This window comes from Rattus norvegicus, chromosome 7, assembly GCF_021556685.1.
Source record: "Rattus norvegicus strain SHRSP/BbbUtx chromosome 7, alternate assembly SHRSP_T2T, whole genome shotgun sequence".
NCBI lineage: Eukaryota > Metazoa > Chordata > Mammalia > Rodentia > Muridae > Rattus > Rattus norvegicus.
Window position 1 is genome coordinate 102,966,849 of NC_141540.1, and position 13,943 is coordinate 102,980,791.

A 13,943-nucleotide genomic window follows, 5' to 3' on the forward strand; every position below is an offset into this window, starting at 1 on the left:
TGAATGTCATTCTAAAGACCCAAATTTGAAGCTTGATATTTTCGGTTGGAATCTGAGTCTTATTTGTGAACTTCATCTATGCCAGCTGCATCTACATTTCCTTTTTGCTTTTCTAATCAGAGGAGACCTGGGAGCACAGGAAACAAACAACAGAACAAGAGGAAGAAGGAAAAGGCATGTGTACATGTCACCAGATCGTGATGGGATATACACTGTGCGTCGGAATCTCAGCCTCATTATAATCCTGAAAGACAAAGGTAAGACATTTCTATTCCATTTATGAGCCCAAAAGCTCTATGTTCACACAGCTGGAGAAAACACGAGCCCAGGATCTCTCCATTTGAAGGCGAATTGAATGAGGTAATTACAGAAGGACTCTTTTCTCCCAGACACAGTGGCGTCCCCTTAGCCTGCCTGATATAGTCCCAGGCAGAATTTCTTCTCTAACAGCTCACGGCTAAAAGCAGGTCATTGGTAGGAAGCTGCCACCTTGGGGAGTTTACAGAGCAGATAAACTTGCTGCAATAGCAGTCAGATGGCCTGGATCCTTCAATAGTGTTAAATGCCGTTCACAAATGGCTTTTTGATGCAGGCTCGAGAATCTGATAATAGAAACCTTAACAACCTGGGCAGGGCCCTTTTCATCTGCCTCCCCACACTCATCTCAGGATGAAATGGGCCGCAGGGAAGGGCTTGCAGGTCTATTCTCAACTCCAAAGCTTCCTCCTGAAAGATAACCCCATGCCTTCTGCAAAGTTATGACAGGAAGCTCCACCAGGCCTGCACGATAAGCTCTCCCGAGAACAGTACCAGGGGCTGACAATTGTTTGGCAAAGGGGTGGTGTCCACTGCTTAGAGTGTGACTTTGGAGCAAAGAGCTCTAACAGACACCCAGGGCTTAGGCCCAGGAACACGCTCTATCTGGTGTTGGGACCTAGTTGAGATTGTTTCAAGAAGGAAATCAGTTGTACTAAACCAGGCAGGTGACGACCCTGGACCCGTATCAAAGGGTGGAGAGAGACTTGCTGAACTAACTGCGGTTCAGGTTTGGGTTGAGGAATGTTTGGCCCTACCACTGCTTGTTTGGCGCTGTAACGAGGCTTCTTCTGAGCTATGTCTCGGGTCATCTTGAAAGACAACCCACCATGCATTCCCCACCCAAGCTTAGGGGAGACAATTTTATCCCTCTTGGAGAAGACATTACACGGTCCCCTAACTCATTAGTACATGCTGTCACTAGCAATATGCAAATCTCCCAGGCCACTCCTACAAGGCAATAGCTTGACTTCTAGCACTTCATAAAATTACTCTGAGAGTACCAAGCATCCTAAGCATCAGACTCCTAAGTCTGAGCATCAGAATAGCATGCTCTCTCTGTGTCCGTAGCCTGGTTCTCTCCTCAAAAGGCCATTGATCCATTTGTTTCACCGCCTAGGTTCTCAATCTCTCCATCTCTTGGCTCACACATCATGCACAAACTGAATTTTGCCTCTAAATGTATAGAATAAGTGACTGCCCCTCTTCTGTGCTCTCACAACGCCCTCTCTCAGCAATTCCCCCTCTCTCCCTGTCCTGCTGTCTCTTATCCCACTGCCATACGACTTTAATCTTAAACTCTCTACAAGTCGTAACCAGCAGCCAAAAAAAAATAATGGGAACTAGGCAGGTCTCCCCTATCCTCTTCAGATGCTGATTCTTGGAGATATTAAACAAGATACCATAGAATTAGACATTTTTAATACTTCTTATTATTTAAAATTTTTAAATATTTTAAATGTCAAATAATACTTGTATATATGATATATTTGTAGGGTACATTATAATATTCAATGTACTTACTTCACCTTTAGCTCACTCGTCAGGAGAAGCTGTAAAACATGACGATTCTTTCGAGGAAAACAAAAATAAAAGAAATAGATGCTGAATGTTAGTTTCGAGCATTTCCAATGAAGCCAGGAGCTGCAGATTTTCTCTTTGGTTTTGTGTATCTATTTTATTCAAAGCAGCATAAGTTCTCATTTAAATTTGTGATTGTGTTCCTCATGTACATTTTGCACTCATTTATTTATCTAACAGTATTTCATTAATATATTCTGTATCTTAAATATTGAACAAGTTTTTCAGGGACAGCCACTTACATTACATGCACACAACATAGAGATTCTCTGTCTCTGTCTCTCTGTTTCTCTCTCTCTCTCTCTCTCTCTCTCTCTCTCTCTCTCTCTCTCTCTCTCTCTCTTTCTCTCTCAACCTTCCCAGATAAGCCTCAGTCCAAAACTACGGGACTTGAGACAAAGAAACCCCCAATGATGTGCACATAAAGTTTAGGCCTGCAGAATGATGAATGTAAGGACTTCATGGGAATTTGGCTAGAGTAAACCTAGGTGTGTTTGTTCAGTGATGATAAACACATAAGCATTACTGGCATGTACAGACTTTATTCTATACAAAGTACTCACTAAAATTCAGCCTGGCACTACTATCCCCATTGTACAGATCAAAAACAAGGATATATTTTGTTCATATGTGTGAGTGAGTGTGTGTGTGTGTGTGTGCGCGCGCGCACACTTCTTCTAACCACTGTTAGAATAAGACTTCATCTAGAAATAGTAGAGAGCAGGAAACAGGTGCTATGAAGGGAGAAATGAAAAAAATGGGAACAGGGAACTTTAACTGGGGAAAGCGATAGGAAACTACAAAAGGAAGGAGAAGAAAAACAAACTTACTCTCTTCCAACTAGGCCATTCTGGAAACTCTTGTATTCTCACTGAGAAACCAGTTATGTTGCAGCTACCCAGAGTGTCCCTGTATAGCATACAACATTTTTGGAAGTTCAAGTATAAATTTGCAGCCTTGGAGAAAAGGCCCTGGCACTATTTGAAAACCCTGTATATTTAGCTGCTTTGCTCCACGGCCATCTTTACAAGTGTCTTGCTTCAGACATTGAAATCAATGTATATTCTGCTCCAGTGGTCCCTGCAAAGGAGTAGATCAAAGAGATTTTGTTATAGTTTATTTTATAATCCAACAAGGAATCCAGTAGCCAAGTAAAAGAGAATTCCAAAGCACTGATTATGTAAAACTTCATCCATAAAGTTACAGAGGTGCAACACCTACCCTAAATGGAAACCTTGCCATTGCCAAGCACTGAACACACTCAACACCCTGACTGTGTGTGGTGATCAGGACTTGCCGATAGGCTTATGTGTCCTGCATCAAGCCTATAGCGTGACTTTATAACCTTGACTTGGTGACTGAAAGCTTCTAACACACATCTGTCTCACTGTTAAAATGGGCTGTTATCCCAGTGCCTAGCTAAGCAGGTCCCAAATTCCATAATCCTCTCTTTCTGGCACACAGCTAAATGACAGTTATCTCTCAGCCTCACTTGCACTGTCTGTGACAACCTAACGTGGGAGGAAGCATTAGGTGCCACTTCCAACCCAGACTCATGCAGCCTCCTTCACTACACTCTCCCACGCTCTAGTCTGCTGGCAGAATCTGCATTGAATCTAGAGCTAGAGACTCAGAGGTCCATGAGCAAAGACCTCTTGTCTTGAATCAAGTTTTCTGCCAGAAGAGATTGAGATTAGAGAGGACATAAGCTGCTGAGAGGAAGTCATTTTAGCAGTGGTATAAATTTAGATTGGGACTAGGTTGATAGGGTGGGCATACCTGAAGTGAGAATTGCACTACAGAACCAGCTGAGTAGAGAAGTTAAGCATTTGTCTTTTATTTTGTCATTGATTAAGGATGACCACAACTTCCTCAAGAAGACGCAGGTAAAAACCACACCTCAGCCTCTACATCTCCCCACAGTGTTCTGCAAAGGACAAATTTCTTCAATACTAGATATCAGTGAATCATTCAAAGCAAGCACTCAGTAGTGGGCACTAGGTACTGTCATTACCCTCTTTCACTTCCCAAATAGAAAATCTCGCTTTATATCACCAAGAAATTGACTTTTCACATTATGGAATATTGTGAGTTTTATGTTTCTGTATACTACAAATATTATAAGAGCTAATTTCTTACCTCATGAAATTGTGTGGCAATTGAATACAGTACTGCTGTCAGGTTGCATACAGCATACAGCACATGTAGTGACCCTTAGCCACTACTGTGAATGGTCACTTGGGGCATGTCTTCACGGTGCAGCAATACCTGCTCTCCTCAACTCCACACGGCCTTACAATCAAGTAGACGGGAGCTAGAGAGAAAGAGGTGACTACAGAAAGATGAAGGTTATACCGGAAGTACAAGTAGGAAAGAACACCATATATGCTCCACAGTGACAGGATTCTTAGCTTCTCAGAGATGAGCATGAGCTCTCAACCAGAAGACATATAGGGCACCTCTGGGCAAGGGAATATTCACTCACAGTTATATGCATGGCTACTCCTCTATGCTGACATTTATGCCTATATTCATCCTATATTGGTTATGCCTCCTGCCACTTGGCAGAATGATCTGGGAAATTCCCTAGGGCATCATGTGTTTCTGTTCAATCATTCAAAGGAGATACTGATGCCATCTCTTGGGCTTGACAGTCACACATGACTTGCTGATGCCATACCTGGCCTTAGTTGGTGCTGAATAATGTTAGCCTTCCTTTCCAAATTCTTCACTGGCTCTTATAACCTCAGGAGCCCCATGGTTAAGAATAAAAATCCCTAATCCCAGGCTTCTGAAGCTATACCCTCTCCCCTCAACATCTTTCTCAAACTAGAGCCTGAGATACTCACTGTTCTACATCAGTAGCCATTGTCTTCCCTGTTTCCCAGCCAAGGCTCTGTACCTCTCCCTATTACTTAGAAGCCAGAGGAAGCATTTATGTGTCAGATACAAAGTATGTTCCTGTCCTCTGATGGCCGCCCTTATTTTTAGCGGTCCTCCAGGCTCCTTGTGCCACTCCTGAGATCCTTGGCTGCAATCCGTGTCAACGGGAGCAAAGACATGCCTGGATACAAATAATATACAAACTTTGTGTCCCTTTCACATAAATATTTATAGCTCCCAAGCAGCAAGTCTAAGAGTCCAGGCTTCTCCCTGTGAACCTGTTTCTTCTTCTGGACTTCCCAACTCCTTTCTTTCCTGTTTTTGATTCACTGCCAGGAACAACCATTTCCATTTCCTCGTAAACCAGCAGCGAGAAGCTGCTCTCTCCAAATACAGAGACACTGGGGCGGAACCATATTAGGCAATCAACTGCACTACTCTCCTGAGGAAGAATAGAGAACTGGAAGAGGGAAAGAAAGCATATACTTACACACACACACACACACACACACACACACACACACACACACACACAAACACATGGGTACATAAAAATCAATACACCCACATACATAAGCACACATACACCCATACTCACACATAAACCCACTCCCATATCCCCTCACACAAAAGAACAGAAAATACTAACACAAAAATTGCCACTAAAAAACTAGAATTGGATTCTATAAGTCCCCTCAATTAGATGGTTGGAAACTGACGTTGTTGAGCCCCAAACACACAGTCACAGCTCTGTTTGTATTGTGATCATCCAGTGCTGTATTGTACGTCAGCCATGGCTTGGAGATTATGCCAGACTTGGTCAAGTTATTCAATTAGTCACAGCCCCTTCCTTGTCTGCAAACTGGGTTGTGAACAATGCCTCCCTTGTATAACGACTTGAGGTCTTCAGCGAGGTCTTCTGTGAAGGTATTCATCACTTTGATGAGTGCAGTTAACCTGAGCTATTGTCATTTTCACTTCTGATATTCATCCACACAGCAGGAAAAGGAAGCTCTGAATGCAGGTGGGTTTCTTATTCCCATGCAGCTACTGTACCAAGCACTGTAACATCCATACCATCCTGACTGAAGATGAGGAGAGGGTTGGACCATTCCTCCATTGTATATCGGCAGGGTCCAGCTTGAGTAATAAGATGATGCCTCTCCCTCATCTGTTCCAGACTCAGCCTTTTCTCTAAGACATGGACTGACTTACTGTTTTTCCTGCCTTCCTTACAAATGGCCTGGGAGAAATGAGCAGTGCCATAACAGATGCTTGTCTGAAGTGGACTGAGCATGTTAGCATTAGTACTCAGGTGGAACCTGAGTCCTTGCACTTGCTGAGCAAGCATTTTACCACTGAGCCACATCCCATTCATCAAAGAGTCAGGCCAGAGAGACAAAGTACTGGAAGGCATTGCCTCTGCCCTCCTGAAACTGCCAATCAAGAAAAAGCATTCCTGCTTTTAAAGACTTGCCCATTGAGCAACTGAGAGAAATAGAATGTGCCACTATAACTTCTTTGGGGTCAAGGAGAGATACTCCTTCTAGAAGAAAGTAAAATAGAACTTCATTTAATAAAAAAGTCAAGAAATTGAACAGAGGTGTGAGGCATTTGGGGATGGGGAACTAGGCGTGGCCACCACAAAGTTCCAGATGCCAGGAAAGCAAGAGGCTCCTAGGACCCAACAAAGATGACATTAGCTGAAATACCCATCAAAGGAGAGAGAGAATCTGTAGAGACCATGCAGAGAGGTTAAGCAAAGCCCCCAGTTGGGGGATGCAGCCACCTACTCATCTCAAAAATTTTAACTCAGAATTGCTCCCATCTAAGAGAAATACAGGGACAAAGAGTGGAGCAGAGGCTGATGGAAAGATCATCCAGAGACTGCCCTACCTGGAGATCCATCCCATATTCAGCCACCAAAACCAGACACTATTGCTGATGCCAAGAAATGCTTGATATAGCTGTCTCCTGAGAAACTCTGCCAGAGCCTTACTGATACAGATACAGATGCTCACAGCCAACCATTGGACTGAGAAAGGGGACCCAAATGGAGGAGTTAGGGGAAAGACTGAAGGAGTTGAAGGGGTGTGCAACCCCATAGGAAGAGCAACAATATCGCCCAACCCAAACCCCACAGCTCCCAGGGACTAAAGCACCAACCAAAGAATACACATGGAGGGACCCATGGCTCCAGCTGCATGTGTAGCAGATATGTCTTATCTGGCATCAATGGGAGGCAGACCTTTGGTTCTGTGAAGGTTCGATGCCCCAGCATAGGGGAATGCTAGAGGTGATAACATGCGAGTAGGTGGGTGGTGGAGGAGCAATCTCATAGAAGCAGGGGGAGGGTGAAAGGCTAGGGGTTTTGAAGAGAGGAAACCAGAAAAGGGGATAACATTTGAAATGTAAATAAATAAAATAACCAATAGAAAAAGGAAGGAAAAACATTCCCAGCTGTAGATGCTGAGAAGTGATGTGGTCAAATTTACACTGTTGGAGCAGGGTCAGCATTCAGGCATGTTAGTTTATGAGACCTACTCATTTGCTGCATTCTCCACCTGCCTTCCTTCTTGCTTCTGCCAGCACTTGTCATGGAGGGCTATCTTCCTTCCCCAGAATTCTGAGGTCTAAGCAGGTGCACAAAACTCCTCCATTCTTTCTATCTAGTTTCTCGATACCCTCTAAAGGGGGAGGGGTTGTATACAATAGAACCCCCCCAATGCAGTTACTTGTCTAAACAATATTGTTCAACATTCTAAACCATGTGACAAAGCCTTTGTATCCATACTAGTCAATGTAGCCCAATTCTGATACCTTCTGTGGGGAGGTATCAAATGGAGATATAGACAGAGAGTGGCATCTAAGGAGCTGGAGATATGGTTGTGTAGTCTAGGACTTGCTTTATTGCTTTAACAAGTAGCACAATCTTAGGTTCATTCTTTACCCTACCAAAAAAATGAAGGAGGAGGAGGAGGAGGAAGAGGAGGAGGAGGAGGAGGAGGAGAGGAGGAGGAGGAGGATATACACAGGTACAAATGAACCTTAGTCCTGTTTAACAGATGTTTACAGTGAGCCTATGTGGGACTGAGCTTGGCACCTAATAAAATGAACCAGTGTCTCTCTACTCTCTTCTTTTCTTCAGCATAACTGGATGCCAGGAGAAACTGCAGAGCAACAGTAGAAGACTGACTCATGAAGGATCTAAGAGAACTGGCTTTAGCTTGAGCAACTTGGTTTGCATTCTGTCTCCTGAGAAGCATGATCTTGGGGAAGATATCCCATGCCTCTTGGTCTTGGTTTCTGATCCAGGAGATGGATAATGTAGCACATTTTTCATAAATGGATGTCAAGAGTTCAACTCAATAAAATCTTAAGGCATAGCATCTAGCATACTCTGATGGATAAATCCATGTAGGTAAAAAAAATTTAAATAAAAAAAGGCTATTCTTCAGCTACAGGAGATTTAAAAGCCCTCAAACGATGGGCATTGTTGCAGGTTATCAAGTGAATCAGCATGTTTACCCCTGACACCAGGCCAGCTGAGGTCACCTAGTGAGACCCTGTCTCAAAGTACAACAATAAAATTTCAGAAAACATCTAAGTTTGGGTGGCGATGAGCTTAGAATCAAATTCTGCCACTCAGTAAACTGCCTTTGAGTGTATCCCTTCAGTTCTCAGGAGCTCTGTTTCTTGCACTGGGGATGAATTAGGAATAATACTTTTCTCACAGTACCAACACACAGAAGAAATGGGTATTAGCATCTGGCAGAGTGTCTGCCCTAGAAGATCAAAGTCCCCTTCTCTCCTTCCTGGAATGTATGAAACATTTAAATCTAGTTCCAGATGCCTAAATTATGACTCTTCAGCCCTAGAAAAGGTTTGATTGTTCCATTTAGACTCTTTACTGTATGTTCACTAGATTAAAGCCATTCCAGAACTCCACTCCCAGGTGATTAAATAAGGCAGAACTGTGGGTCTGATTTGGCTGTGGCTTCAGGCCAGGTGGTGGTAATTTGACTAGGTGAGCTCGGGCTGCAGCACATAGTGATCTGGCCATGTTACAATCTGCAAAGGCTTGGAGTTACAGGCATTCTGGCCAGTCAGTGAGCTGCATGGTAGGAAAACTCCCTGCTGTTCTGCCAAAGCAAAGAGTCAGGGAGCCTGGCATCTTGGCTACTAAGTCTTCATGAAAAACTTGAGTCTGCTCTTCTCTCCTTATGAAACAAAAGGCAAAGATCTTCGTTGCTACTAGAAGTCAGAACCCAGCAAGCTGGGAAGGAAAGAACTCAGATGTTGCAAATGGTCTCAGTGTTCTCTGCCCTCAGGAATGTCCTATGGAATCCTTTACCCAAATTCATGGATGGATCCTTAATACTCACAAATCCTACCCTCTCACCCGTTCTTTTATTAGTTAATTTTTTATGTGTGGTGCTGGGATTTGAACCCTCAGCCTCACAGATGCTTCATCGGAGCTATAGACCAACTTTCTTTTTAGTTTTCCTTTTGAGACATAATCGCACTGAGTTGCTCACGCTGGCCTTGCAGCCTTTCTGTTGATGAGTAGCTAGGGTTTCAGGCATGCCCACCAAGCTCCAGTTGTGCCTTCCTTTCTAATGACAGCTTGCAAAATTATGAGTCCTCTCCCTGGACTTCTTATACATCTCTTTTTCTCAACCAGTAGAATGTCTACCGTATTCGTCTGTTTGTTTATTCTGCTTTTTCTAGTATATCTGATCTTTGCACTTTATGCTTCATGCTCTGTGGATTCTTGCAGACTTGAACATGGAAGACAATCCAGCAAGTGACTACTGAAGTGAATGAAACTTGTCCAGCATCCATCTAATAAACTGGTACATTAGTAGAATCCCTATGACCAGCATGGCCTCAGAAGCATAAACCTGAGTAGAAGCTCATATTGCCTTAAATCTTTACCATTAAAGGAATCTTAGTACTTACTTAGATGACTGAATCAGGACATGTTAGTATATTTACAAGGGTTTAAAGACTCTTCTGAGAGTCAGCAAGATGGTTTAGCAAGTCAAGGCCCTTGCAGCCAAACCTGAAGGCTTAACTGTGATTCCCAGTATCCACTCACTATTGCTCATTAATTGTTCATTAGTACCAGGGCTCAATCCAGCATGTGAACATGTATATATACATATATACATATATACATAAATACATACATGTAATTTTTTAAAAATTTAATCAATTAGTTGAACTTTCCATCCAGAAAATATGGCCTCACCAGCCCTTACATGAGACCTAAATGTTTTGCCATAGCCAGTAAGAACCTCTATGACCTTTGCCTCAACTTGTTAGTCATTGTACCCAGCACTACTGGTCATACCTTCAGTTCTGGGTGTACCAAGCTAGATCTACCACCTACACTGCTATCTTTCCTGACCCTTCTGGTCACAGACTTCACCACAAAAGTTGTCTCCTCATGAATGCATAGTCTGACTATCCAACGAAATGCAACTGATCTGTTATACAGACATATGCATGCATGTACATACAAACACCCAGAAACACAAATACAGGCATGCAGACATAAATACACACACTTGTCATGTCTGTCTTGTTCCTTACCTTTGTGGTGTTTATGTCAGTTCCACCTTGTTACAATTCTCTTTATATCTCTTTGTTCATTTGTTTGTTGCCTTTTGCAATGTGGCACGTATATGTCTATCATGTAGCAGTTGCTTAATAAGTCTTAGTTTAGAAAATGAATCAATTGTAGAAGGCATTTATTAAACCGGTATCTTCACCCCCTCATGCTCATACTTCTAATGGGGAAGGAGACATATCCTTATCACCCAGAGCCTCCCCATTCCTTCCACGGTCAGTTGAGATTGTTGGAATGTTTCTTCCAGACACCAAGCTGTACCTGCATCCCTCTCATTTCTTACCACTGGTTTTGCTTCCCTTCCTTGGAGTCACCCCAAACAAGACTGGTTTTCTAGTTGCACGACAGTCCTTCAAATATTTGAAGACTGTGAAATTTCCTCTTGGACTTCTATTGTCCAGGTAAATGGCTTCCTGTAGATATTGTCCAGAAATCTGTCTTTGTTTGATTTTGATGATTGTGCCCATAAAACACTTCAGCTTCCTGAATGTGTAAACGGTCTATGTTTTTATTTTCCAGGGCAGCTGCCAGCACACTGCTAGGGTGAGGCTGGCCCTACATTTACCCAATAACTGAGTTATCCCTGGGTAGTAGCCAAGTGTCATTTTTTTCAGCCCTAAGAAATATTCTTCTCACTGTATCATATAAAAGAGTCTAGGAGGACCAAAGACAACTGAAAATTTAGGGGAAAAAAGTCCTTGTGTCAGGCCACAGTAGTGGGCATGTAATGAGAAGACAGAGGTGGATAGAGAAGTCCTGTGTCAGACCACCGTGTCAGGCATGTAATGAAAAGAACAGAGTTTGTTTTCTTAGCTTTACCCTTAGATTCTGTCTTTGTTTCTTCCTCATCCTTCCCCATTCACTCTTTAAAAGGCATGTGCATAAGGCTGGGAGTGTAGCTCCTTGGCGGACTGCTTACTTGGTAGATTCACGAAATCCCAGCACTGAAAATCCAAATGCTTGGGGGGGAAATGTCATAGATACCCAACAGCATTAACAATGAGCTCTGCAATGAATATCCTAGTAAGAGCACCAGTGGAAGGGGAAGCCCTGGGTCCTGCTAAGACTGAACCCCCAGTGAACTAGATTGTTGGGGGTAGGGCGGCAATGGGGGGAGGATGGGGAGGGGAACACCGATAAGAAAGGGGAGGAGGGAGGGGGATGTTTGCCCGGAAACCAGGAAAGGGAATAACATTCGAAATGTATATAAGAGGGAAAGAGACCTCACCGCCTGGTCAGGTGGGCACTCCTGAGGCTGCAGAGCAGAAGAGACCACCAACACTGCCCACCCCTGCCCATATCCCTGGCCCAAGAGGAAACTGTATAAGGCCTCTGGGCTCCCGTGGGGGAGGGCCCAGGAGCGGCAGGACACCTGCCTGAGACACCGCCAGAACCTGAAGGAAACAGACCGGATAAACAGTTCTCTGCACCCAAATCCCGTGGGAGGGAGAGCTAAACCTTCAGAGAGGCAGACAAGCCTGGGAAACCAGAAGAGACTGCTCTCTGTACATACATCTCGGACGCCAGAGGAAAACACCAAAGGCCATCTGGAACCCTGGTGCACTGAAGCTCCCAGAAGGGGCGGCACAGGTCTTCCTGGTTGCTGCCGCCACAGAGAGCCCGTGGGCAGCACCCCACAAGCGAACTTGAGCCTCGGGACCACAGGTAAGACCAACTTTTCTGCTGCAAGAAAGCTGCCTGGTGAACTCAAGACACAGGCCCACAGGAACAGCTGAAGACCTGTAGAGAGGAAAAACTACACGCCCGAAAGCAGAACACTCTGTCCCAATAACTGACTGAAAGAGAGGAAAACAGGTCTACAGCACTACTGACACACAGGCTTATAGGACAGTCTAGCCACTGTCAGAAATAGCAGAACAAAGAAACACTAGAGATAATCTGATGGCGAGAGGCAAGCGCAGGAACCCAAGTAACAGAAACCAAGACTACATGGCATCATCGGAGCCCAATTCTCCCACCAAAACAAACATGGAATATCCAAACACACGAGAAAAGCAAGATCTAGTTTCAAAATCATATTTGATCATGATGCTGGAGGACTTCAAGAAAGACGTGAAGAACTCCCTTAGGGAAACACAGGAAAACATTAATAAACAAGTAGAAGCCTACAGAGAGGAATCGCAAAAATCCCTGAAAGAATCGCAAAAATCCCTGAAAGAATTCCAGGAAAACACAATCAAACAGTTGAAGGAATTAAAAATGGAAATAGAAGCAATCAAGAAAGAACACATGGAAACAACCCTGGATATAGAAAACCAAAAGAAGAGACAAGGAGCTGTAGATACAAGCTTCACCAACAGAATACAAGAGATGGAAGAGAGAATCTCAGGAGCAGAAGATTCCATAGAAATCATTGACTCAACTGTCAAAGATAATGTAAAGCAGAAAAAGCTACTGGTCCAAAACATACAGGAAATCCAGGACTCAATGAGAAGATCAAACCTAAGGATAATAGGTATAGAAGAGAGTGAAGACTCCCAGCTCAAAGGACCAGTAAATATCTTCAACAAAATCATAGAAGAAAACTTCCCTAACCTAAAAAAAGAGATACCCATAGACATACAAGAAGCCTACAGAACTCCAAATAGATTGGACCAGAAAAGAAACACCTCCCGTCACATAATAGTCAAAACACCAAATGCACAAAATAAAGAAAGAATATTAAAAGCAGTAAGGGAAAAAGGTCAAGTAACATATAAAGGGAGACCTATCAGAATCACACCAGACTTCTCGCCAGAAACTATGAAGGCCAGAAGATCCTGGACTGATGTCATACAGACCCTAAGAGAACACAAATGCCAGCCCAGGTTACTGTATCCAGCAAAACTCTCAATTAACATAGATGGAGAAACCAAGATATTCCATGACAAAACCAAATTTACACAATATCTTTCTACAAATCCAGCACTACAAAGGATAATAAATGGTAAAGCCCAACATAAGGAGGCAAGCTATACCCTAGAAGAAGCAAGAAACTAATCGTCTTGGCAACAAAACAAAGAGAATGAAAGCACACAAACATAACCTCACATCCAAATATGAATATAAAGGGAAACAATAATCACTATTCCTTAATATCTCTCAATATCAATTGCCTCAACTCCCCAATAAAAAGACATAGATTAACAAACTGGATACGCAACGAGGACCCTGCATTCTGCTGCCTACAGGAAACACACCTCAGAGACAAAGACAGACATTACCTCAGAGTGAAAGGCTGGAAAACAATTTTCCAAGCAAATGGTCAGAAGAAGCAAGCTGGAGTAGCCATTCTAATATCAAATAAAATCAATTTTCAATTAAAAGTCATCAAAAAAGATAAGGAAGGACACTTCATATTCATCAAAGGAAAAATCAACCAAGATGAACTCTCAATCCTAAATATCTATGCCCCAAATACAAGGGCATCTACATATGTAAAAGAAACCTTACTAAAGCTCAAAACACACATTGCACCTCACACAATAATAGTGGGAGATTTCAACACCCCACTCTCATCAATGGACAG

The 13,943-nt window shown here is 43.1% G+C and overlaps 1 long non-coding RNA gene across 2 annotated transcripts; it reads right to left on the minus strand.

Moving 5' to 3' along the window:
* Nucleotides 1-1,976: 1,976 nt before the first annotated feature.
* Nucleotides 1,977-10,741, minus strand: LOC148004815 (uncharacterized). Of its 2 annotated transcripts, XR_015625619.1 has the most exons (4): nt 10,378-10,741; nt 4,036-4,210; nt 3,676-3,823; nt 1,977-2,976 (listed from the first exon to the last, which is right to left on the minus strand). It is a non-coding gene; the product is annotated as an uncharacterized LOC148004815 (long non-coding RNA). The 2 variants fall into 2 exon arrangements; XR_015625618.1 differs by lacking the exon at nt 3,676-3,823 and having other exon boundaries at nt 1,983-2,976.
* Nucleotides 10,742-13,943: the final 3,202 nt, after the last annotated feature.